Consider the following 24,280-nt stretch of genomic DNA (forward strand, 5'->3'; position numbering starts at 1 on the left):
CATTACCTGAAAGTATCATCCAGTTTGGGTGAAAAAATATTTGCTGAGATTTCTGGAGATTCATAATTTTTGGAAGCTTGGCAACCCCTTTCCATGAAAGTGTTTCTCGCCAGTCACTGCTTAGGGCTACATCAAGAGGAAACAACACATAGATATAGAACGTGAAACTGCTTTATTTTGTCAAGTTTCAAGAAGCTAGCACAAACCGTGTTGGATTTACAGTTCCAAATCCATCTATCAATATAGGAGAAAACAGAGTGAAACCTAAAAATTCAAACTGTTACTGGAAATGAACGCTTCAACATAGAAGAACGAAATTTGGGGAACCAAGTCGGCTTAGTGTACTGATCATTACCTGAAAGTATCATCCAGTTTGGGTGCAGAAATATTTGCTGTGATTTCTGGAGATTCGTAGTTTTTGGAAGCTTGGCAACCCCTTTCTATGAAAGTGTTTCTCGCCAGTCACTGCTTAGGGCTACTTCAAGAGGAAACAAAACATAGATATAGAACGTGAAACTGCTTTATTTTGTCAAGTTTCAAGAAGCTAGCACAAACCGTGTTGGATTTAGAGTTCCAAATACATCTATCAATATAGGAGAAAACAGAGTGAAACCTAAAAATTCAAACTGTTACTGGAAACGTACGCTTCAACATAGAAGAACGAAATTTGGGGAACCAAGTCGGCTTAGTGTACTGATCATTACCTGAAAGTATCATCCAGTTTGGGTGAAAAAATATTTGCTGAGATTTCTGGAGATTCGTAATTTTTGGAAGCTTGGCAACCCCTTTCCATGAAAGTGTTTCTCGCCAGTCACTGCTTAGGGCTACATCAAGAGGAAAAAAAACATAGAGAAAGAACGTGAAACTGCTTTATTTTGTCACGTTTCAAGAAGCTAGCACAAACCGTGTTGGATTTAGAGTTCCAAATCCATCTATCAATATAGGAGAAAACAGAGTGAAACCTAAAAATTTAAACTGTTACTGGAAATGAACGCTTCACCATAGAAGAACGAAATTTGGGGAACCAAGTCGGCTTAGTGTACTGATCATTACCTGAAAGTATCATCCAGTTTGGGTGAAAAAATATTTGCTGTGATTTCTGGAGATTCGTAGTTTTTGGAAGCTTGACAACCCCTTTCTATGAAAGTGTTTCTCGCCAGTCACTGCTTAGGGCTACATCAAGAGGAAACAACACATAGATATAGAACGTGAAACTGCTTTATTTTGTCAAGTTTCAAGAAGCTAGCACAAACCGTGTTGGATTTACAGTTCCAAATCCATCTATCAATATAGGAGAAAACAGAGTGAAACCTAAAAATTCAAACTGTTACTGGAAATGAACGCTTCAACATAGAAGAACGAAATTTGGGGAACCAAGTCGGCTTAGTGTACTGACCATTACCTGAAAGTATCATCCAGTTTGGGTGAAAAAATATTTGCTGAGATTTCTGGAGATTCGTAATTTTTGGAAGCTTGGGAACCCCTTTCCATGAAAGTGTTTCTCGCCAGTCACTGCTTAGGGCTACATCAAGAGGAAACAAAACATAGAGAGAGAACGTGAAACTGCTTTATTTTGTCAAGTTTCAAGAAGCTAGCACAAATCGTGTTGGATTTAGAGTTCGAAATACATCTATCAATATAGGAGAAAACAGAGTGAAACCTAAAAATTCAAACTGTTACTGGAAATGAACGCTTCAACATAGAAGAACGAAATTTGGGGAACCAAGTCGGCTTAGTGTACTGATCATTACCTGAAAGTATCATCCAGTTTGCGTGAAAAAATATTTGCTGAGATTTCTGGAGATTTGTAATTTTTGGAAGCTTGGCAACCCCTTTCCATGAAAGTGTTTCTCGCCAGTCACTGCTTAGGGCTACATCAAGAGGAAACAAGACATAGAGATAGAAAGTGAAACTGCTTTATTTTGTCAAGTTTCAAGAAGCTAGCACAAACCGTGTTGGATTTACAGTTCCAAATACATCTATCAATATAGGAGAAAACAGAGTGAAACCTAAAAATTCAAACTGTTACTGGCAATGCACGCTTCAACATAGAAGAACGAAATTTGGGGAACCAAGTCGGCTTAGTGTACTGATCATTACCTGAAAGTATCATCCAGTTTGGGTGAAAAAATATTTGCTGAGATTTCTGGAGATTCGTAATTTTTGGAAGCTTGGGAACCCCTTTTCATGTAAGTGTTTCTCGCCAGTCACTGCTTAGGGATACATCAAGAGGAAACAAGACATAGAGATAGAAAGTGAAACTGCTTTATTTTGTCAAGTTTCAAGAAGCTAGCACAAACCGTGTTGGATTTACAGTTCCAAATACATCTATCAATATAGGAGAAAACAGAGTGAAACCTAAAAATTCAAACTGTTACTGGCAATGCACGCTTCAACATAGAAGAACGAAATTTGGGGAACCAAGTCGGCTTAGTGTACTGATCATTACCTGAAAGTATCATCCAGTTTGGGTGAAAAAATATTTGCTGAGATTTCTGGAGATTCGTAATTTTTGGAAGCTTGGCAACCCCTTTCCATGAAAGTGTTTCTCGCCAGTCACTGCTTAGGGCTACATCAAGAGGAAAAAAAAACATAGAGAAAGAACGTGAAACTGCTTTATTTTGTCAAGTTTCAAGAAGCTAGCACAAACCGTGTTGGATTTAGAGTTCCAAATACATTTATCAATATAGGAGAAAACAGAGTGAAACCTAAAAATTTAAACTGTTACTGGAAATGAACGCTTCACCATAGAAGAACGAAATTTGGGGAACCAAGTCGGCTTAGTGTACTGACCATTACCTGAAAGTATCATCCAGTTTGGGTGAAAAAATATTTGCTGAGATTTCTGGAGATTCGTAATTTTTGGAAGCTTGGGAACCTTTTTCCATGAAAGTGTTTCTCGACAGTCACTGCTTAGGGCTACATCAAGAGGAAACAAAACATAGAGATAGAACGTGAAACTGCTTTATTTTGTCAAGTTTCAAGAAGCTAGCACAAACCGTGTTGGATTTAGAGTTCCAAATACATCTATCAATATAGGAGAAAACAGAGTGAAACCTAAAATTTCAAACTGTTAGTAGAAACGAACGCTTCAACATAGAAGAATGAAATTTGGAGAACCAAGTTGGCTTAGTGTACTGATCATTACCTGTAAGTATCATCCAGTTTTGGTGAAAAAATACTTGCTGAGATTTCTGGAGATTCGTAATTTTAGGAAGCTTGGCAACCCCTTTCCATGAAAGTGTTTCTCGCCAGTCACTGCATAGGGCTACTTCAAGAGGAAAGAACACATAGAGACAGAACGTGAAACTACTTCATTTTGTCAAGTTTCAAGAAGCTAGCACAAACCGTGTTGGATTTAGAGTTCGAAATACATCTATCTATATAGGAGAAAACAGAGTGAAACCTAAAAATTCAAACTGTTACTGGAAATGAACGCTTCAACATAGAAGAACGAAATTTGGGGAACCAAGTTGGCTTAGTGTACTGATCATTACCTGAAAGTATCATCCAGTTTGGGTGAAAAAATATTTGCTGTGATTTCTGGAGATTCGTAGTTTTTGGAAGCTTGGCAACCCCTTTCTATGAAAGTGTTTCTCGCCAGTCACTGCTTAGGGCTACTTCAAGAGGAAACAAAACATAGAGATAGAACGTGAAACTGCTTTATTTTGTCAAGTTTCAAGAAGCTAGCACAAACCGTGTTGGATTTAGAGTTCCAAATACATCTATCAATATAGGAGAAAACAGAGTGAAACCTAAAAATTCAAACTGTTACTGGAAATGTACGCTTCAACATAGAAGAACGAAATTTGGGGAACCAAGTCGGCTTAGTGTACTGATCATTACCTGAAAGTATCATCCAGTTTGGGTGAAAAAATATTTGCTGAGATTTCTGGAGATTCGTAATTTTTGGAAGCTTGGCAACCCCTTTCCATGAAAGTGTTTCTCGCCAGTCACTGCTTAGGGCTACATCAAGAAAAAAAAAAAACATAGAGAAAGAACGTGAAACTGCTTTATTTTGTCAAGTTTCAAGAAGCTAGCACAAACCGTGTTGGATTTAGAGTTCCAAATCCATCTATCAATATAGGAGAAAACAGAGTGAAACCTAAAAATTTAAACTGTTACTGGAAATGAACGCTTCACCATAGAAGAACGAAATTTGGGGAACCAAGTCGGCTTAGTGTACTGATCATTACCTGAAAGTATCATCCAGTTTGGGTGAAAAAATATTTGTTGTGATTTCTGGAGATTCGTAGTTTTTGGAAGCTTGACAACCCCTTTCTATGAAAGTGTTTCTCGCCAGTCACTGCTTAGGGCTACATCAAGAGGAAACAACACATAGATATAGAACGTGAAACTGCTTTATTTTGTCAAGTTTCAAGAAGCTAGCACAAACCGTGTTGGATTTACAGTTCCAAATCCATCTATCAATATAGGAGAAAACAGAGTGAAACCTAAAAATTCAAACTGTTACTGAAAATGAACGCTTCAACATAGAAGAACGAAATTTGGGGAACCAAGTCGGCTTAGTGTACTGATCATTACCTGAAAGTATCATCCAGTTTGGGTGAAAAAATATTTGCTGAGATTTCTGGAGATTCGTAATTTTTGGAAGCTTGGCAACCCCTTTCCATGAAAGTGTTTCTCGCCAGTCACTGCTTAGGGCTACATCAAGAGGAAAAAAAACATAGAGAAAGAACGTGAAACTGCTTTATTTTGTCAAGTTTCAAGAAGCTAGCACAAACCGTGTTGGATTTAGAGTTCCAAATACATTTATCAATATAGGAGAAAACAGAGTGAAACCTAAAAATTTAAACTGTTACTGGAAATGAACGCTTCACCATAGAAGAACGAAATTTGGGGAACCAAGTCGGCTTAGTGTACTGACCATTACCTGAAAGTATCATCCAGTTTGGGTGAAAAAATATTTGCTGAGATTTCTGGAGATTCGTAATTTTTGGAAGCTTGGGAACCTTTTTCCATGAAAGTGTTTCTCGACAGTCACTGCTTAGGGCTACATCAAGAGGAAACAAAACATAGAGATAGAACGTGAAACTGCTTTATTTTGTCAAGTTTCAAGAAGCTAGCACAAACCGTGTTGGATTTAGAGTTCCAAATACATCTATCAATATAGGAGAAAACAGAGTGAAACCTAAAAATTCAAACTGTTAGTAGAAACGAACGCTTCAACATAGAAGAATGAAATTTGGAGAACCAAGTTGGCTTAGTGTACTGATCATTACCTGTAAGTATCATCCAGTTTTGGTGAAAAAATACTTGCTGAGATTTCTGGAGATTCGTAATTTTAGGAAGCTTGGCAACCCCTTTCCATGAAAGTGTTTCTCGCCAGTCACTGCATAGGGCTACTTCAAGAGGAAAGAACACCTAGAGACAGAACGTGAAACTACTTTATTTTGTCAAGTTTCAAGAAGCTAGCACAAACCGTGTTGGATTTAGAGTTCGAAATACATCTATCTATATAGGAGAAAACAGAGTGAAACCTAAAAATTCAAACTGTTACTGGAAATGAACGCTTCAACATAGAAGAACGAAATTTGGGGAACCAAGTTGGCTTAGTGTACTGATCATTACCTGAAAGTATCATCCAGTTTGGGTGAAAAAATATTTGCTGTGATTTCTGGAGATTCGTAGTTTTTGGAAGCTTGACAACCCCTTTCTATGAAAGTGTTTCTCGCCAGTCACTGCTTAGGGCTACATCAAGAGGAAACAACACATAGATACAGAACGTGAAACTGCTTTATTTTGTCAAGTTTCAAGAAGCTAGCACAAACCGTGTTGGATTTACAGTTCCAAATCCATCTATCAATATAGGAGAAAACAGAGTGAAACCTAAAAATTCAAACTGTTACTGGAAATGAACGCTTCAACATAGAAGAACGAAATTTGGGGAACCAAGTCGGCTTAGTGTACTGATCATTACCTGAAAGTATCATCCAGTTTGGGTGAAAAAATATTTGCTGTGATTTCTGGAGATTCGTAGTTTTTGGAAGCTTGACAACCCCTTTCTATGAAAGTGTTTCTCGCCAGTCACTGCTTAGGGCTACATCAAGAGGAAACAACACATAGATATAGAACGTGAAACTGCTTTATTTTGTCAAGTTTCAAGAAGCTAGCACAAACCGTGTTGGATTTACAGTTCCAAATCCATCTATCAATATAGGAGAAAACAGAGTGAAACCTAAAAATTCAAACTGTTACTGGAAATGAACGCTTCAACATAGAAGAACGAAATTTGGGGAACCAATTCGGCTTAGTGTACTGATCATTACCTGAAAGTATCATCCAGTTTGGGTGCAGAAATATTTGCTGTGATTTCTGGAGATTCGTAGTTTTTGGAAGCTTGGCAACCCCTTTCTATGAAAGTGTTTCTCGCCAGTCACTGCTTAGGGCTACATCAAGAGGAAACAACACATAGATATAGAACGTGAAACTGCTTTATTTTGTCAAGTTTCAAGAAGCTAGCACAAACCGTGTTGGATTTACAGTTCCAAATCCATCTATCAATATAGGAGAAAACAGAGTGAAACCTAAAAATTCAAACTGTTACTGGAAATGAAAGCTTCAACATAGAAGAACGAAATTTGGGGAACCAATTCGGCTTAGTGTACTGATCATTACCTGAAAGTATCATCCAGTTTGGGTGCAGAAATATTTGCTGTGATTTCTGGAGATTCGTAGTTTTTGGAAGCTTGGCAACCCCTTTCTATGAAAGTGTTTCTCGCCAGTCACTGCTTAGGGCTACTTCAAGAGGAAATAAAACATAGATAGAACGTGAAACTGCTTTATTTTGTCAAGTTTCAAGAAGCTAGCACAAACCGTGTTGGATTTAGAGTTCCAAATACATTTATCAATATAGGAGAAAACAGAGTGAAACCTAAAAATTTAAACTGTTACTGGAAATGAACGCTTCACCATAGAAGAACGAAATTTGGGGAACCAAGTCGGCTTAGTGTACTGACCATTACCTGAAAGTATCATCCAGTTTGGGTGAAAAAATATTTGCTGAGATTTCTGGAGATTCGTAATTTTTGGAAGCTTGGGAACCTTTTTCCATGAAAGTGTTTCTCGACAGTCACTGCTTAGGGCTACATCAAGAGGAAACAAAACATAGAGATAGAACGTGAAACTGCTTTATTTTGTCAAGTTTCAAGAAGCTAGCACAAACCGTGTTGGATTTAGAGTTCCAAATACATCTATCAATATAGGAGAAAACAGAGTGAAACCTAAAAATTCAAACTGTTACTGGAAATGAACGCTTCAACATAGAAGAACGAAATTTGGAGAACCAAGTTGGCTTAGTGTACTGATCATTACCTGTAAGTATCATCCAGTTTTGGTGAAAAAATATTTGCTGAGATTTCTGGAGATTCGTAATTTTTGGAAGCTTGGGAACCCCTTTCCATGAAAGTGTTTCTCGCCAGTCACTGCATAGGGCTACTTCAAGAGGAAAGAACACATAGAGACAGAACGTGAAACTACTTTATTTTGTCAAGTTTCAAGAAGCTAGCACAAACCGTGTTGGATTTAGAGTTCGAAATACATCTATCTATGTAGGAGAAAACAGAGTGAAACCTAAAAATTCAAACTGTTACTGGAAATGAACGCTTCAACATAGAAGAACGAAATTTGGGGAACCAAGTTGGCTTAGTGTACTGATCATTACCTGAAAGTATCATCCAGTTTGGGTGAAAAAATATTTGCTGTGATTTCTGGAGATTCGTAGTTTTTGGAAGCTTGACAACCCCTTTCTATGAAAGTGTTTCTCGCCAGTCACTGCTTAGGGCTACATCAAGAGGAAACAACACATAGATATAGAACGTGAAACTGCTTTATTTTGTCAAGTTTCAAGAAGCTAGCACAAACCGTGTTGGATTTACAGTTCCAAATCCATCTATCAATATAGGAGAAAACAGAGTGAAACCTAAAAATTCAAACTGTTACTGGAAATGAACGCTTCAACATAGAAGAACGAAATTTGGGGAACCAATTCGGCTTAGTGTACTGATCATTACCTGAAAGTATCATCCAGTTTGGGTGCAGAAATATTTGCTGTGATTTCTGGAGATTCGTAGTTTTTGGAAGCTTGGCAACCCCTTTCTATGAAAGTGTTTCTCGCCAGTCACTGCTTAGGGCTACTTCAAGAGGAAACAAAACATAGATAGAACGTGAAACTGCTTTATTTTGTCAAGTTTCAATAAGCTAGCACAAACCGTGTTGGATTTAGAGTTCCAAATACATCTATCAATATAGGAGAAAACAGAGTGAAACCTAAAAATTCAAACTGTTACTGGAAATGTACGCTTCAACATAGAAGAACGAAATTTGGGGAACCAAGTCGGCTTAGTGTACTGATCATTACCTGAAAGTATCATCCAGTTTGGGTGAAAAAATCTTTGCTGAGATTTCTGGAGATTCGTAATTTTTGGAAGCTTGGCAACCCCTTTCCATGAAAGTGTTTCTCGCCAGTCACTGCTTAGGGCTACATCAAGAGGAAAAAAAACATAGAGAAAGAACGTGAAACTGCTTTATTTTGTCAAGTTTCAAGAAGCTAGCACAAACCGTGTTGGATTTACAGTTCCAAATCCATCTATCAATATAGGAGAAAACAGAGTGAAACCTAAAAATTCAAACTGTTACTGAAAATGAACGCTTCAACATAGAAGAACGAAATTTGGGGAACCAAGTCGGCTTAGTGTACTGATCATTACCTGAAAGTATCATCCAGTTTGGGTGAAAAAATATTTGCTGAGATTTCTGGAGATTCGTAATTTTTGGAAGCTTGGCAACCCCTTTCCATGAAAGTGTTTCTCGCCAGTCACTGCTTAGGGCTACATCAAGAGGAAAAAAAACATAGAGAAAGAACGTGAAACTGCTTTATTTTGTCAAGTTTCAAGAAGCTAGCACAAACCGTGTTGGATTTAGAGTTCCAAATACATTTATCAATATAGGAGAAAACAGAGTGAAACCTAAAAATTTAAACTGTTACTGGAAATGAACGCTTCACCATAGAAGAACGAAATTTGGGGAACCAAGTCGGCTTAGTGTACTGACCATTACCTGAAAGTATCATCCAGTTTGGGTGAAAAAATATTTGCTGAGATTTCTGGAGATTCTTAATTTTTGGAAGCTTGGGAACCTTTTTCCATGAAAGTGTTTCTCGACAGTCACTGCTTAGGGCTACATCAAGAGGAAACAAAACATAGAGATAGAACGTGAAACTGCTTTATTTTGTCAAGTTTCAAGAAGCTAGCACAAACCGTGTTGGATTTAGAGTTCCAAATACATCTATCAATATAGGAGAAAACAGAGTGAAACCTAAAAATTCAAACTGTTACTGGAAATGAACGCTTCAACATAGAAGAACGAAATTTGGAGAACCAAGTTGGCTTAGTGTACTGATCATTACCTGTAAGTATCATCCAGTTTTGGTGAAAAAATATTTGCTGAGATTTCTGGAGATTCGTAGTTTTTGGAAGCTTGACAACCCCTTTCTATGAAAGTGTTTCTCGCCAGTCACTGCTTAGGGCTACATCAAGAGGAAACAACACATAGATATAGAACGTGAAACTGCTTTATTTTGTCAAGTTTCAAGAAGCTAGCACAAACCGTGTTGGATTTACAGTTCCAAATCCATCTATCAATATAGGAGAAAACAGAGTGAAACCTAAAAATTCAAACTGTTACTGGAAATGAACGCTTCAACATAGAAGAACGAAATTTGGGGAACCAAGTTGGCTTAGTGTACTGATCATTACCTGAAAGTATCATCCAGTTTGGGTGAAAAAATATTTGCTGTGATTTCTGGAGATTCGTAGTTTTTGGAAGCTTGACAACCCCTTTCTATGAAAGTGTTTCTCGCCAGTCACTGCTTAGGGCTACATCAAGAGGAAACAACACATAGATATAGAACGTGAAACTGCTTTATTTTGTCAAGTTTCAAGAAGCTAGCACAAACCGTGTTGGATTTACAGTTCCAAATCCATCTATCAATATAGGAGAAAACAGAGTGAAACCTAAAAATTCAAACTGTTACTGGAAATGAACGCTTCAACATAGAAGAACGAAATTTGGGGAACCAAGTCGGCTTAGTGTACTGATCATTACCTGAAAGTATCATCCAGTTTGGGTGAAAAAATATTTGCTGTGATTTCTGGAGATTCGTAGTTTTTGGAAGCTTGACAACCCCTTTCTATGAAAGTGTTTCTCACCAGTCACTGCTTAGGGCTACATCAAGAGGAAAAAAACATAGAGAAAGAACGTGAAACTGCTTTATTTTGTCAAGTTTCAAGAAGCTAGCACAAACCGTGTTGGATTTAGAGTTCCAAATCCATCTATCAATATAGGAGAAAACAGAGTGAAACCTAAAAATTTAAACTGTTACTGGAAATGAACGCTTCACCATAGAAGAACGAAATTTGGGGAACCAAGTCGGCTTAGTGTACTGACCATTACCTGAAAGTATCATCCAGTTTGGGTGAAAAAATATTTGCTGAGATTTCTGGAGATTCGTAATTTTTGGAAGCTTGGGAACCTTTTTCCATGAAAGTGTTTCTCGACAGTCACTGCTTAGGGCTACATCAAGAGGAAACAAAACATAGAGATAGAACGTGAAACTGCTTTATTTTGTCAAGTTTCAAGAAGCTAGCACAAACCGTGTTGGATTTAGAGTTCCAAATACATCTATCAATATAGGAGAAAACAGAGTGAAACCTAAAAATTCAAACTGTTACTGGAAATGAACGCTTCAACATAGAAGAACGAAATTTGGAGAACCAAGTTGGCTTAGTGTACTGATCATTACCTGTAAGTATCATCCAGTTTTGGTGAAAAAATATTTGCTGAGATTTCTGGAGATTCGTAATTTTTGGAAGCTTGGGAACCCCTTTCCATGAAAGTGTTTCTCGCCAGTCACTGCATAGGGCTACTTCAAGAGGAAAGAACACATAGAGACAGAACGTGAAACTACTTTATTTTGTCAAGTTTCAAGAAGCTAGCACAAACCGTGTTGGATTTAGAGTTCGAAATACATCTATCTATGTAGGAGAAAACAGAGTGAAACCTAAAAATTCAAACTGTTACTGGAAATGAACGCTTCAACATAGAAGAACGAAATTTGGGGAACCAAGTTGGCTTAGTGTACTGATCATTACCTGAAAGTATCATCCAGTTTGGGTGAAAAAATATTTGCTGTGATTTCTGGAGATTCGTAGTTTTTGGAAGCTTGACAACCCCTTTCTATGAAAGTGTTTCTCGCCAGTCACTGCTTAGGGCTACATCAAGAGGAAACAACACATAGATATAGAACGTGAAACTGCTTTATTTTGTCAAGTTTCAAGAAGCTAGCACAAACCGTGTTGGATTTACAGTTCCAAATCCATCTATCAATATAGGAGAAAACAGAGTGAAACCTAAAAATTCAAACTGTTACTGGAAATGAACGCTTCAACATAGAAGAACGAAATTTGGGGAACCAATTCGGCTTAGTGTACTGATCATTACCTGAAAGTATCATCCAGTTTGGGTGCAGAAATATTTGCTGTGATTTCTGGAGATTCGTAGTTTTTGGAAGCTTGGCAACCCCTTTCTATGAAAGTGTTTCTCGCCAGTCACTGCTTAGGGCTACTTCAAGAGGAAACAAAACATAGATAGAACGTGAAACTGCTTTATTTTGTCAAGTTTCAATAAGCTAGCACAAACCGTGTTGGATTTAGAGTTCCAAATACATCTATCAATATAGGAGAAAACAGAGTGAAACCTAAAAATTCAAACTGTTACTGGAAATGTACGCTTCAACATAGAAGAACGAAATTTGGGGAACCAAGTCGGCTTAGTGTACTGATCATTACCTGAAAGTATCATCCAGTTTGGGTGAAAAAATATTTGCTGAGATTTCTGGAGATTCGTAATTTTTGGAAGCTTGGCAACCCCTTTCCATGAAAGTGTTTCTCGCCAGTCACTGCTTAGGGCTACATCAAGAGGAAAAAAAACATAGAGAAAGAACGTGAAACTGCTTTATTTTGTCAAGTTTCAAGAAGCTAGCACAAACCGTGTTGGATTTACAGTTCCAAATCCATCTATCAATATAGGAGAAAACAGAGTGAAACCTAAAAATTCAAACTGTTACTGAAAATGAACGCTTCAACATAGAAGAACGAAATTTGGGGAACCAAGTCGGCTTAGTGTACTGATCATTACCTGAAAGTATCATCCAGTTTGGGTGAAAAAATATTTGCTGAGATTTCTGGAGATTCGTAATTTTTGGAAGCTTGGCAACCCCTTTCCATGAAAGTGTTTCTCGCCAGTCACTGCTTAGGGCTACATCAAGAGGAAAAAAAACATAGAGAAAGAACGTGAAACTGCTTTATTTTGTCAAGTTTCAAGAAGCTAGCACAAACCGTGTTGGATTTAGAGTTCCAAATACATTTATCAATATAGGAGAAAACAGAGTGAAACCTAAAAATTTAAACTGTTACTGGAAATGAACGCTTCACCATAGAAGAACGAAATTTGGGGAACCAAGTCGGCTTAGTGTACTGACCATTACCTGAAAGTATCATCCAGTTTGGGTGAAAAAATATTTGCTGAGATTTCTGGAGATTCTTAATTTTTGGAAGCTTGGGAACCTTTTTCCATGAAAGTGTTTCTCGACAGTCACTGCTTAGGGCTACATCAAGAGGAAACAAAACATAGAGATAGAACGTGAAACTGCTTTATTTTGTCAAGTTTCAAGAAGCTAGCACAAACCGTGTTGGATTTAGAGTTCCAAATACATCTATCAATATAGGAGAAAACAGAGTGAAACCTAAAAATTCAAACTGTTACTGGAAATGAACGCTTCAACATAGAAGAACGAAATTTGGAGAACCAAGTTGGCTTAGTGTACTGATCATTACCTGTAAGTATCATCCAGTTTTGGTGAAAAAATATTTGCTGAGATTTCTGGAGATTCGTAGTTTTTGGAAGCTTGACAACCCCTTTCTATGAAAGTGTTTCTCGCCAGTCACTGCTTAGGGCTACATCAAGAGGAAACAACACATAGATATAGAACGTGAAACTGCTTTATTTTGTCAAGTTTCAAGAAGCTAGCACAAACCGTGTTGGATTTACAGTTCCAAATCCATCTATCAATATAGGAGAAAACAGAGTGAAACCTAAAAATTCAAACTGTTACTGGAAATGAACGCTTCAACATAGAAGAACGAAATTTGGGGAACCAAGTTGGCTTAGTGTACTGATCATTACCTGAAAGTATCATCCAGTTTGGGTGAAAAAATATTTGCTGTGATTTCTGGAGATTCGTAGTTTTTGGAAGCTTGACAACCCCTTTCTATGAAAGTGTTTCTCGCCAGTCACTGCTTAGGGCTACATCAAGAGGAAACAACACATAGATATAGAACGTGAAACTGCTTTATTTTGTCAAGTTTCAAGAAGCTAGCACAAACCGTGTTGGATTTACAGTTCCAAATCCATCTATCAATATAGGAGAAAACAGAGTGAAACCTAAAAATTCAAACTGTTACTGGAAATGAACGCTTCAACATAGAAGAACGAAATTTGGGGAACCAAGTCGGCTTAGTGTACTGATCATTACCTGAAAGTATCATCCAGTTTGGGTGAAAAAATATTTGCTGTGATTTCTGGAGATTCGTAGTTTTTGGAAGCTTGACAACCCCTTTCTATGAAAGTGTTTCTCACCAGTCACTGCTTAGGGCTACATCAAGAGGAAAAAAACATAGAGAAAGAACGTGAAACTGCTTTATTTTGTCAAGTTTCAAGAAGCTAGCACAAACCGTGTTGGATTTAGAGTTCCAAATCCATCTATCAATATAGGAGAAAACAGAGTGAAACCTAAAAATTTAAACTGTTACTGGAAATGAACGCTTCACCATAGAAGAACGAAATTTGGGGAACCAAGTCGGCTTAGTGTACTGACCATTACCTGAAAGTATCATCCAGTTTGGGTGAAAAAATATTTGCTGAGATTTCTGGAGATTCGTAATTTTTGGAAGCTTGGGAACCTTTTTCCATGAAAGTGTTTCTCGACAGTCACTGCTTAGGGATACATCAAGAGGAAACAAAACATAGAGATAGAACGTGAAACTGCTTTATTTTGTCAAGTTTCAAGAAGCTAGCACAAACCGTGTTGGATTTAGAGTTCCAAATACATCTATCAATATAGGAGAAAACAGAGTGAAACCTAAAAATTCAAACTGTTAGTAGAAACGAACGCTTCAACATAGATGAATGAAATTTGGAGAACCAAGTTGGCTTAGTGTACTGATCATTACCTGTAAGTATCATCCAGTTTTGGTGAAAAAATACTTGCTGAGATTTCTGGAGATTCGTAATTTTAGGAAGCTTGGCAACCCCTTTCCATGAAAGTGTTTCTCGCCAGTCACTGCATAGGGCTACTTCAAGAGGAAAGAACACCTAGAGACAGAACGTGAAACTACTTTATTTTGTCAAGTTTCAAGAAGCTAGCACAAACCGTGTTGGATTTAGAGTTCGAAATACATCTATCTATATAGGAGAAAACAGAGTGAAACCTAAAAATTCAAACTGTTACTGGAAATGAACGCTTCAACATAGAAGAACGAAATTTGGGGAACCAAGTTGGCTTAGTGTACTGATCATTACCTGAAAGTATCATCCAGTTTGGGTGAAAAAATATTTGCTGTGATTTCTGGAGATTCGTAGTTTTTGGAAGCTTGACAACCCCTTTCTATGAAAGTGTTTCTCGCCAGTCACTGCTTAGGGCTACATCAAGAGGAAACAACACATAGATATAGAACGTGAAACTGCTTTATTTTGTCAAGTTTCAAGAAGCTAGCACAAACCGTGTTGGATTTACAGTTCCAAATCCATCTATCAATATAGGAGAAAACAGAGTGAAACCTAAAAATTCAAACTGTTACTGGAAATGAACGCTTCAACATAGAAGAACGAAATTTGGGGAACCAATTCGGCTTAGTGTACTGATCATTACCTGTAAGTATCATCCAGTTTGGGTGAAAAAATATTTGCTGTGATTTCTGGAGATTCGTAGTTTTTGGAAGCTTGGCAACCCCTTTCTATGAAAGTGTTTCTCGCCAGTCACTGCTTAGGGCTACTTCAAGAGGAAACAAAACATAGAGATAGAACATGAAACTGCTTTATTTTGTCAAGTTTCAAGAAGCTAGCACAAACCGTGTTGGATTTAGAGTTCCAAATACATCTATCAATATAGGAGAAAACAGAGTGAAACCTAAAAATTCAAACTGTTACTGGAAATGTACGCTTCAACATAGAAGAACGAAATTTGGGGAACCAAATCGGCTTAGTGTACTGATCATTACCTGAAAGTATCATCCAGTTTGGGTGCAGAAATATTTGCTGTGATTTCTGGAGATTCGTAATTTTTGGAAGCTTGGCAACCCCTTTCTATGAAAGTGTTTCTCGCCAGTCACTGCTTAGGGCTACTTCAAGAGGAAACAAAACATAGAGAAAGAACGTGAAACTGCTTTATTTTGTCAAGTTTCAATAAGCTAGCACAAACCGTGTTGGATTTAGAGTTCCAAATACATCTATCAATATAGGAGAAAACAGAGTGAAACCTAAAAATTCAAACTGTTACTGGAAATATACGCTTCAACATAGAAGAACGAAATTTGGGGAACCAAGTCGGCTTAGTGTACTGATCATTACCTGAAAGTATCATCCAGTTTGGGTGAAAAAATATTTGCTGAGATTTCTGGAGATTCGTAATTTTTGGAAGCTTGGCAACCCCTTTCCATGAAAGTGTTTCTCGCCAGTCACTGCTTAGGGCTACATCAAGAGGAAAAAAAACATAGAGAAAGAACGTGAAACTGCTTTATTTTGTCAAGTTTCAAGAAGCTAGCACAAACCGTGTTGGATTTACAGTTCCAAATCCATCTATCAATATAGGAGAAAACAGAGTGAAACCTAAAAATTCAAACTGTTACTGAAAATGAACGCTTCAACATAGAAGAACGAAATTTGGGGAACCAAGTCGGCTTAGTGTACTGATCATTACCTGAAAGTATCATCCAGTTTGGGTGAAAAAATATTTGCTGAGATTTCTGGAGATTCGTAATTTTTGGAAGCTTGGCAACCCCTTTCCATGAAAGTGTTTCTCGCCAGTCACTGCTTAGGGCTACATCAAGAGGAAAAAAAACATAGAGAAAGAACGTGAAACTGCTTTATTTTGTCAAGTTTCAAGAAGCTAGCACAAACCGTGTTGGATTTAGAGTTCCAAATACATTTATCAATATAGGAGAAAACAGAGTGAAACCTAAAAATTTAAACTGTTACTGGAAATGAACGCTTCACCATAGAAGAACGAAATTTGGGGAACCAAGTCGGCTTAGTGTACTGACCATTACCTGAAAGTATCATCCAGTTTGGGTGAAAAAATATTTGCTGTGATTTCTGGAGATTCGTAGTTTTTGGAAGCTTGGCAACCCCTTTCCATGAAAGTGTTTCTCGCCAGTCACTGCTTAGGGCTACATCAAGAGGAAAAAAAACATAGAGAAAGAACGTGAAACTGCTTTATTTTGTCAAGTTTCAAGAAGCTAGCACAAACTGTGTTGGATTTACAGTTCCAAATCCATCTATCAATATAGGAGAAAACAGAGTGAAACCTAAAAATTCAAACTGTTAATGAAAATGAACGCTTCAACATAGAAGAACGAAATTTGGGGAACCAAGTCGGCTTAGTGTACTGATCATTACCTGAAAGTATCATCCAGTTTGGGTGAAAAAATATTTGCTGAGATTTCTGGAGATTCGTAATTTTTGGAAGCTTGGCAACCCCTTTCCATGAAAGTGTTTCTCGCCAGTCACTGCTTAGGGCTACATCAAGAGGAAAAAAAACATAGAGAAAGAACGTGAAACTGCTTTATTTTGTCAAGTTTCAAGAAGCTAGCACAAACCGTGTTGGATTTAGAGTTCCTAATACATTTATCAATATAGGAGAAAACAGAGTGAAACCTAAAAATTTAAACTGTTACTGGAAATGAACGCTTCACCATAGAAGAACGAAATTTGGGGAACCAAGTCGGCTTAGTGTACTGACCATTACCTGAAAGTATCATCCAGTTTGGGTGAAAAAATATTTGCTGAGATTTCTGGAGATTCGTAATTTTTGGAAGCTAGGGAACCTTTTTCCATGAAAGTGTTTCTCGACAGTCACTGCTTAGGGCTACATCAAGAGGAAAAAAAACATAGAGATAGAACGTGAAACTGCTTTATTTTGTCAAGTTTCAAGAAGCTAGCACAAACCGTGTTGGATTTAGAGTTCGAAATACATCTATCTATATAGGAGAAAACAGAGTGAAACCTAAAAATTCAAACTGTTACTGGAAATGAACGCTTCAACATAGAAGAACGAAATTTGGGGAACCAAGTTGGCTTAGTGTACTGATCATTACCTGTAAGTATCATCCAGTTTGGGTGAAAAAATATTTGCTGTGATTTCTGGAGATGCGTAGTTTTTGGAAGCTTGGCAACCCCTTTCTATGAAAGTGTTTCTCGCCAGTCACTGCTTAGGGCTACTTCAAGAGGAAACAAAACATAGAGATAGAACGTGAAACTGCTTTATTTTGTCAAGTTTCAAGAAGCTAGCACAAACCGTGTTGGATTTAGAGTTCCAAATACATCTATCAATATAGGAGAAAACAGAGTGAAACCTAAAAATTCAAACTGTTACTGGAAATGTACGCTTCAACATAGAAGAACGAAATTTGGGGAACCAATTCGGCTTAGTGTACTGATCATTACCTGAAAGTATCATCCAGTTTGGGTGAAAAAATATTTGCTGAGATTTCTGGAGATTCGTAATTTTTGGAAGCTTGGCAACCCCTTTCCATGAAAGTGTTTCTCGCCAGTCACTGCTTAGGGCTACATCAAGAGGAAAAAAAACATAGAGAAAGAACGTGAAACTGCTTTATTTTGTCAAGTTTCAAGAAGCTAGCACAAACCGTGTTGGATTTACAGTTCCAAATCCATCTATCAATATAGGAGAAAACAGAGTGAAACCTAAAAATTTAAACTGTTACTGGAAATGAACGCTTCACCATAGAAGAACGAAATTTGGGGAACCAAGTCGGCTTAGTGTACTGATCATTACCTGAAAGTATCATCCAGTTTGGGTGAAAAAATATTTGCTGTGATTTCTGGAGATTCGTAGTTTTTGGAAGCTTGACAACCCCTTTCTATGAAAGTGTTTCTCGCCAGTCACTGCTTAGGGCTACATCAAGAGGAAACAACACATAGATATAGAACGTGAAACTGCTTTATTTTGTCAAGTTTCAAGAAGCTAGCACAAACCGTGTTGGATTTAGAGTTCGAAATACATCTATCTATATAGGAGAAAACAGAGTGAAACCTAAAAATTCAAACTGTTACTGGAAATGAACGCTTCAACATAGAAGAACGAAATTTGGGGAACCAAGTTGGCTTAGTGTACTGATCATTACCTGTAAGTATCATCCAGTTTGGGTGAAAAAATATTTGCTGTGATTTCTGGAGATTCGTAGTTTTTGGAAGCTTGGCAACCCCTTTCTATGAAAGTGTTTCTCGCCAGTCACTGCTTAGGGCTACTTCAAGAGGAAACAAAACATAGAGATAGAACGTGAAACTGCTTTATTTTGTCAAGTTTCAAGAAGCTAGCACAAACCGTGTTGGATTTAGAGTTCCAAATACATCTATCAATATAGGAGAAAACAGAGTGAAACCTAAAAATTCAAACTGTTACTGGAAATGTACGCTTCAACATAGAAGAACGAAATTTGGGGAACCAAGTCGGCTTAGTGTACTGATCATTACCTGAAAGTATCATCCAGTTTGGGTGAAAAAATATTTGCTGAGATTTCTGGAGATTCGTAATTTTTGGAAGCTTGGCAACCCCTTTCCATGAAAGTGTTTCTCGCCAGTCACTGCTTAGGGCTACATCAAGAGGAAAAAAAACATAGAGAAAGAACGTGAAACTGCTTTATTTTGTCAAGTTTCAAGAAGCTAGCACAAACCGTGTTGGATTTAGAGTTCCAAATCCATCTATCAATATAGGAGAAAACAGAGTGAAACCTAAAAATTTAAACTGTTACTGGAAATGAACGCTTCACCATAGAAGAACGAAATTTGGGGAACCAAGTCGGCTTAGTGTACTGATCATTACCTGAAAGTATCATCCAGTTTGGGTGAAAAAATATTTGCTGTGATTTCTGGAGATTCGTAGTTTTTGGAAGCTTGACAACCCCTTTCTATGAAAGTGTTTCTCGCCAGTCACTGCTTAGGGCTACATCAAGAGGAAACAACACATAGATATAGAACATGAAACTGCTTTATTTTGTCAAGTTTCAAGAAGCTAGCACAAACCGTGTTGGATTTAGAGTTCGAAATACATCTATCTATATAGGAGAAAACAGAGTGAAACCTAAAAATTCAAACTGTTACTGGAAATGAACGCTTCAACATAGAAGAACGAAATTTGGGGAACCAAGTTGGCTTAGTGTACTGATCATTACCTGTAAGTATCATCCAGTTTGGGTGAAAAAATATTTGCTGTGATTTCTGGAGATTCGTAGTTTTTGGAAGCTTGGCAACCCCTTTCTATGAAAGTGTTTCTCGCCAGTCACTGCTTAGGGCTACTTCAAGAGGAAACAAAACATAGAGATAGAACGTGAAACTGCTTTATTTTGTCAAGTTTCGAGAAGCTAGCACAAACCGTGTTGGATTTAGAGTTCCAAATACATCTATCAATATAGGAGAAAACAGAGTGAAACCTAAAAATTCAAACTGTTACTGGAAATGTACGCTTCAACATAGAAGAACGAAATTTGGGGAACCAAGTCGGCTTAGTGTACTGATCATTACCTGAAAGTATCATCCAGTTTGGGTGAAAAAATATTTGCTGAGATTTCTGGAGATTCGTAATTTTTGGAAGCTTGGCAACCCCTTTCCATGAAAGTGTTTCTCGCCAGTCACTGCTTAGGGCTACATCAAGAGGAAAAAAAACATAGAGAAAGAACGTGAAACTGCTTTATTTTGTCAAGTTTCAAGAAGCTAGCACAAACCGTGTTGGATTTAGAGTTCCAAATCCATCTATCAATATAGGAGAAAACAGAGTGAAACCTAAAAATTTAAACTGTTACTGGAAATGAACGCTTCACCATAGAAGAACGAAATTTGGGGAACCAAGTCGGCTTAGTGTACTGATCATTACCTGAAAGTATCATCCAGTTTGGGTGAAAAAATATTTGTTGTGATTTCTGGAGATTCGTAGTTTTTGGAAGCTTGACAACCCCTTTCTATGAAAGTGTTTCTCGCCAGTCACTGCTTAGGGCTACATCAAGAGGAAACAACACATAGATATAGAACGTGAAACTGCTTTATTTTGTCAAGTTTCAAGAAGCTAGCACAAACCGTGTTGGATTTACAGTTCCAAATCCATCTATCAATATAGGAGAAAACAGAGTGAAACCTAAAAATTCAAACTGTTACTGAAAATGAACGCTTCAACATAGAAGAACAAAATTTGGGGAACCAAGTCGGCTTAGTGTACTGATCATTACCTGAAAGTATCATCCAGTTTGGGTGAAAAAATATTGGCTGAGATTTCTGGAGATTCGTAATTTTTGGAAGCTTGGCAACCCCTTTCCATGAAAGTGTTTCTCGCCAGTCACTGCTTAGGGCTACATCAAGAGGAAAAAAAACATAGAGAAAGAACGTGAAACTGCTTTATTTTGTCAAGTTTCGAGAAGCTAGCACAAACCGTGTTGGATTTAGAGTTCCAAATACATCTATCAATATAGGAGAAAACAGAGTGAAACCTAAAAATTCAAACTGTTACTGGAAATGTACGCTTCAACATAGAAGAACGAAATTTGGGGAACCAAGTCGGCTTAGTGTACTGATCATTACCTGAAAGTATCATCCAGTTTGGGTGAAAAAATATTTGCTGAGATTTCTGGAGATTCGTAATTTTTGGAAGCTTGGCAACCCCTTTCCATGAAAGTGTTTCTCGCCAGTCACTGCTTAGGGCTACATCAAGAGGAAAAAAAACATAGAGAAAGAACGTGAAACTGCTTTATTTTGTCAAGTTTCAAGAAGCTAGCACAAACCGTGTTGGATTTAGAGTTCCAAATCCATCTATCAATATAGGAGAAAACAGAGTGAAACCTAAAAATTTAAACTGTTACTGGAAATGAACGCTTCACCATAGAAGAACGAAATTTGGGGAACCAAGTCGGCTTAGTGTACTGATCATTACCTGAAAGTATCATCCAGTTTGGGTGAAAAAATATTTGTTGTGATTTCTGGAGATTCGTAGTTTTTGGAAGCTTGACAACCCCTTTCTATGAAAGTGTTTCTCGCCAGTCACTGCTTAGGGCTACATCAAGAGGAAACAACACATAGATATAGAACGTGAAACTGCTTTATTTTGTCAAGTTTCAAGAAGCTAGCACAAACCGTGTTGGATTTACAGTTCCAAATCCATCTATCAATATAGGAGAAAACAGAGTGAAACCTAAAAATTCAAACTGTTACTGAAAATGAACGCTTCAACATAGAAGAACAAAATTTGGGGAACCAAGTCGGCTTAGTGTACTGATCATTACCTGAAAGTATCATCCAGTTTGGGTGAAAAAATATTGGCTGAGATTTCTGGAGATTCGTAATTTTTGGAAGCTTGGCAACCCCTTTCCATGAAAGTGTTTCTCGCCAGTCACTGCTTAGGGCTACATCAAGAGGAAAAAAAACATAGAGAAAGAACGTGAAACTGCTTTATTTTGTCAAGTTTCAAGAAGCTAGCACAAACCGTGTTGGATTTAGAGTTCCAAATACATTTATCAATATAGGAGAAAACAGAGTGAAACCTAAAAATTTAAACTGTTACTGGAAATGAACGCTTCACCATAGAAGAACGAAATTTGGGGAACCAAGTCGGCTTAGTGTACTGACCATTACCTGAAAGTATCATCCAGTTTGGGTGAAAAAATATTTGCTGAGATTTCTGGAGATTCGTAATTTTTGGAAGCTTGGGAACCTTTTTCCATGAAAGTGTTTCTCGACAGTCACTGCTTAGGGCTACATCAAGAGGAAACAAAACATAGAGATAGAACGTGAAACTGCTTTATTTTGTCAAGTTTCAAGAAGCTAGCACAAACCGTGTTGGATTTAGAGTTCCAAATACATCTATCAATATAGGAGAAAACAGAGTGAAACCTAAAAATTTAAACTGTTACTGGAAATGAACGCTTCACCATAGAAGAACGAAATTTGGGGAACCAAGTCGGCTTAGTGTACTGATCATTACCTGAAAGTATCATCCAGTTTGGGTGAAAAAATATTTGTTGTGATTTCTGGAGATTCGTAGTTTTTGGAAGCTTGACAACCCCTTTCTATGAAAGTGTTTCTCGCCAGTCACTGCTTAGGGCTACATCAAGAGGAAACAACACATAGATATAGAACGTGAAACTGCTTTATTTTGTCAAGTTTCAAGAAGCTAGCACAAACCGTGTTGGATTTACAGTTCCAAATCCATCTATCAATATAGGAGAAAACAGAGTGAAACCTAAAAATTCAAACTGTTACTGAAAATGAACGCTTCAACATAGAAGAACAAAATTCGGGGAACCAAGTCGGCTTAGTGTACTGATCATTACCTGAAAGTATCATCCAGTTTGGGTGAAAAAATATTTGCTGAGATTTCTGGAGATTCGTAATTTTTGGAAGCTTGGCAACCCCTTTCCATGAAAGTGTTTCTCGCCAGTCACTGCTTAGGGCTACATCAAGAGGAAAAAAAACATAGAGAAAGAACGTGAAACTGCTTTATTTTGTCAAGTTTCAAGAAGCTAGCACAAACCGTGTTGGATTTAGAGTTCCAAATACATTTATCAATATAGGAGAAAACAGAGTGAAACCTAAAAATTTAAACTGTTACTGGAAATGAACGCTTCACCATAGAAGAACGAAATTTGGGGAACCAAGTCGGCTTAGTGTACTGACCATTACCTGAAAGTATCATCCAGTTTGGGTGAAAAAATATTTGCTGAGATTTCTGGAGATTCGTAATTTTTGGAAGCTTGGCAACCCCTTTCCATGAAAGTGTTTCTCGCCAGTCACTGCTTAGGGCTACATCAAGAGGAAAAAAAACATAGAGAAAGAACGTGAAACTGCTTTATTTTGTCAAGTTTCAAGAAGCTAGCACAAACCGTGTTGGATTTAGAGTTCCAAATACATTTATCAATATAGGAGAAAACAGAGTGAAACCTAAAAATTTAAACTGTTACTGGAAATGAACGCTTCACCATAGAAGAACGAAATTTGGGGAACCAAGTCGGCTTAGTGTACTGACCATTACCTGAAAGTATCATCCAGTTTGGGTGAAAAAATATTTGCTGAGATTTCTGGAGATTCGTAATTTTTGGAAGCTTGGGAACCTTTTTCCATGAAAGTGTTTCTCGACAGTCACTGCTTAGGGCTACATCAAGAGGAAACAAAACATAGAGATAGAACGTGAAACTGCTTTATTTTGTCAAGTTTCAAGAAGCTAGCACAAACCGTGTTGGATTTAGAGTTCCAAATACATCTATCAATATAGGAGAAAACAGAGTGAAACCTAAAAATTTAAACTGTTACTGGAAATGAACGCTTCACCATAGAAGAACGAAATTTGGGGAACCAAGTCGGCTTAGTGTACTGATCATTACCTGAAAGTATCATCCAGTTTGGGTGAAAAAATATTTGTTGTGATTTCTGGAGATTCGTAGTTTTTGGAAGCTTGACAACCCCTTTCTATGAAAGTGTTTCTCGCCAGTCACTGCTTAGGGCTACATCAAGAGGAAACAACACATAGATATAGAACGTGAAACTGCTTTATTTTGTCAAGTTTCAAGAAGCTAGCACAAACCGTGTTGGATTTACAGTTCCAAATCCATCTATCAATATAGGAGAAAACAGAGTGAAACCTAAAAATTCAAACTGTTACTGAAAATGAACGCTTCAACATAGAAGAACAAAATTCGGGGAACCAAGTCGGCTTAGTGTACTGATCATTACCTGAAAGTATCATCCAGTTTGGGTGAAAAAATATTTGCTGAGATTTCTGGAGATTCGTAATTTTTGGAAGCTTGGCAACCCCTTTCCATGAAAGTGTTTCTCGCCAGTCACTGCTTAGGGCTACATCAAGAGGAAAAAAAACATAGAGAAAGAACGTGAAACTGCTTTATTTTGTCAAGTTTCAAGAAGCTAGCACAAA

The sequence above is a fragment of the Spermophilus citellus genome (assembly GCF_964194105.1).
Source record: "Spermophilus citellus genome assembly, chromosome: 9".
In the NCBI taxonomy this organism is placed as follows: Eukaryota; Metazoa; Chordata; class Mammalia; order Rodentia; family Sciuridae; genus Spermophilus; species Spermophilus citellus.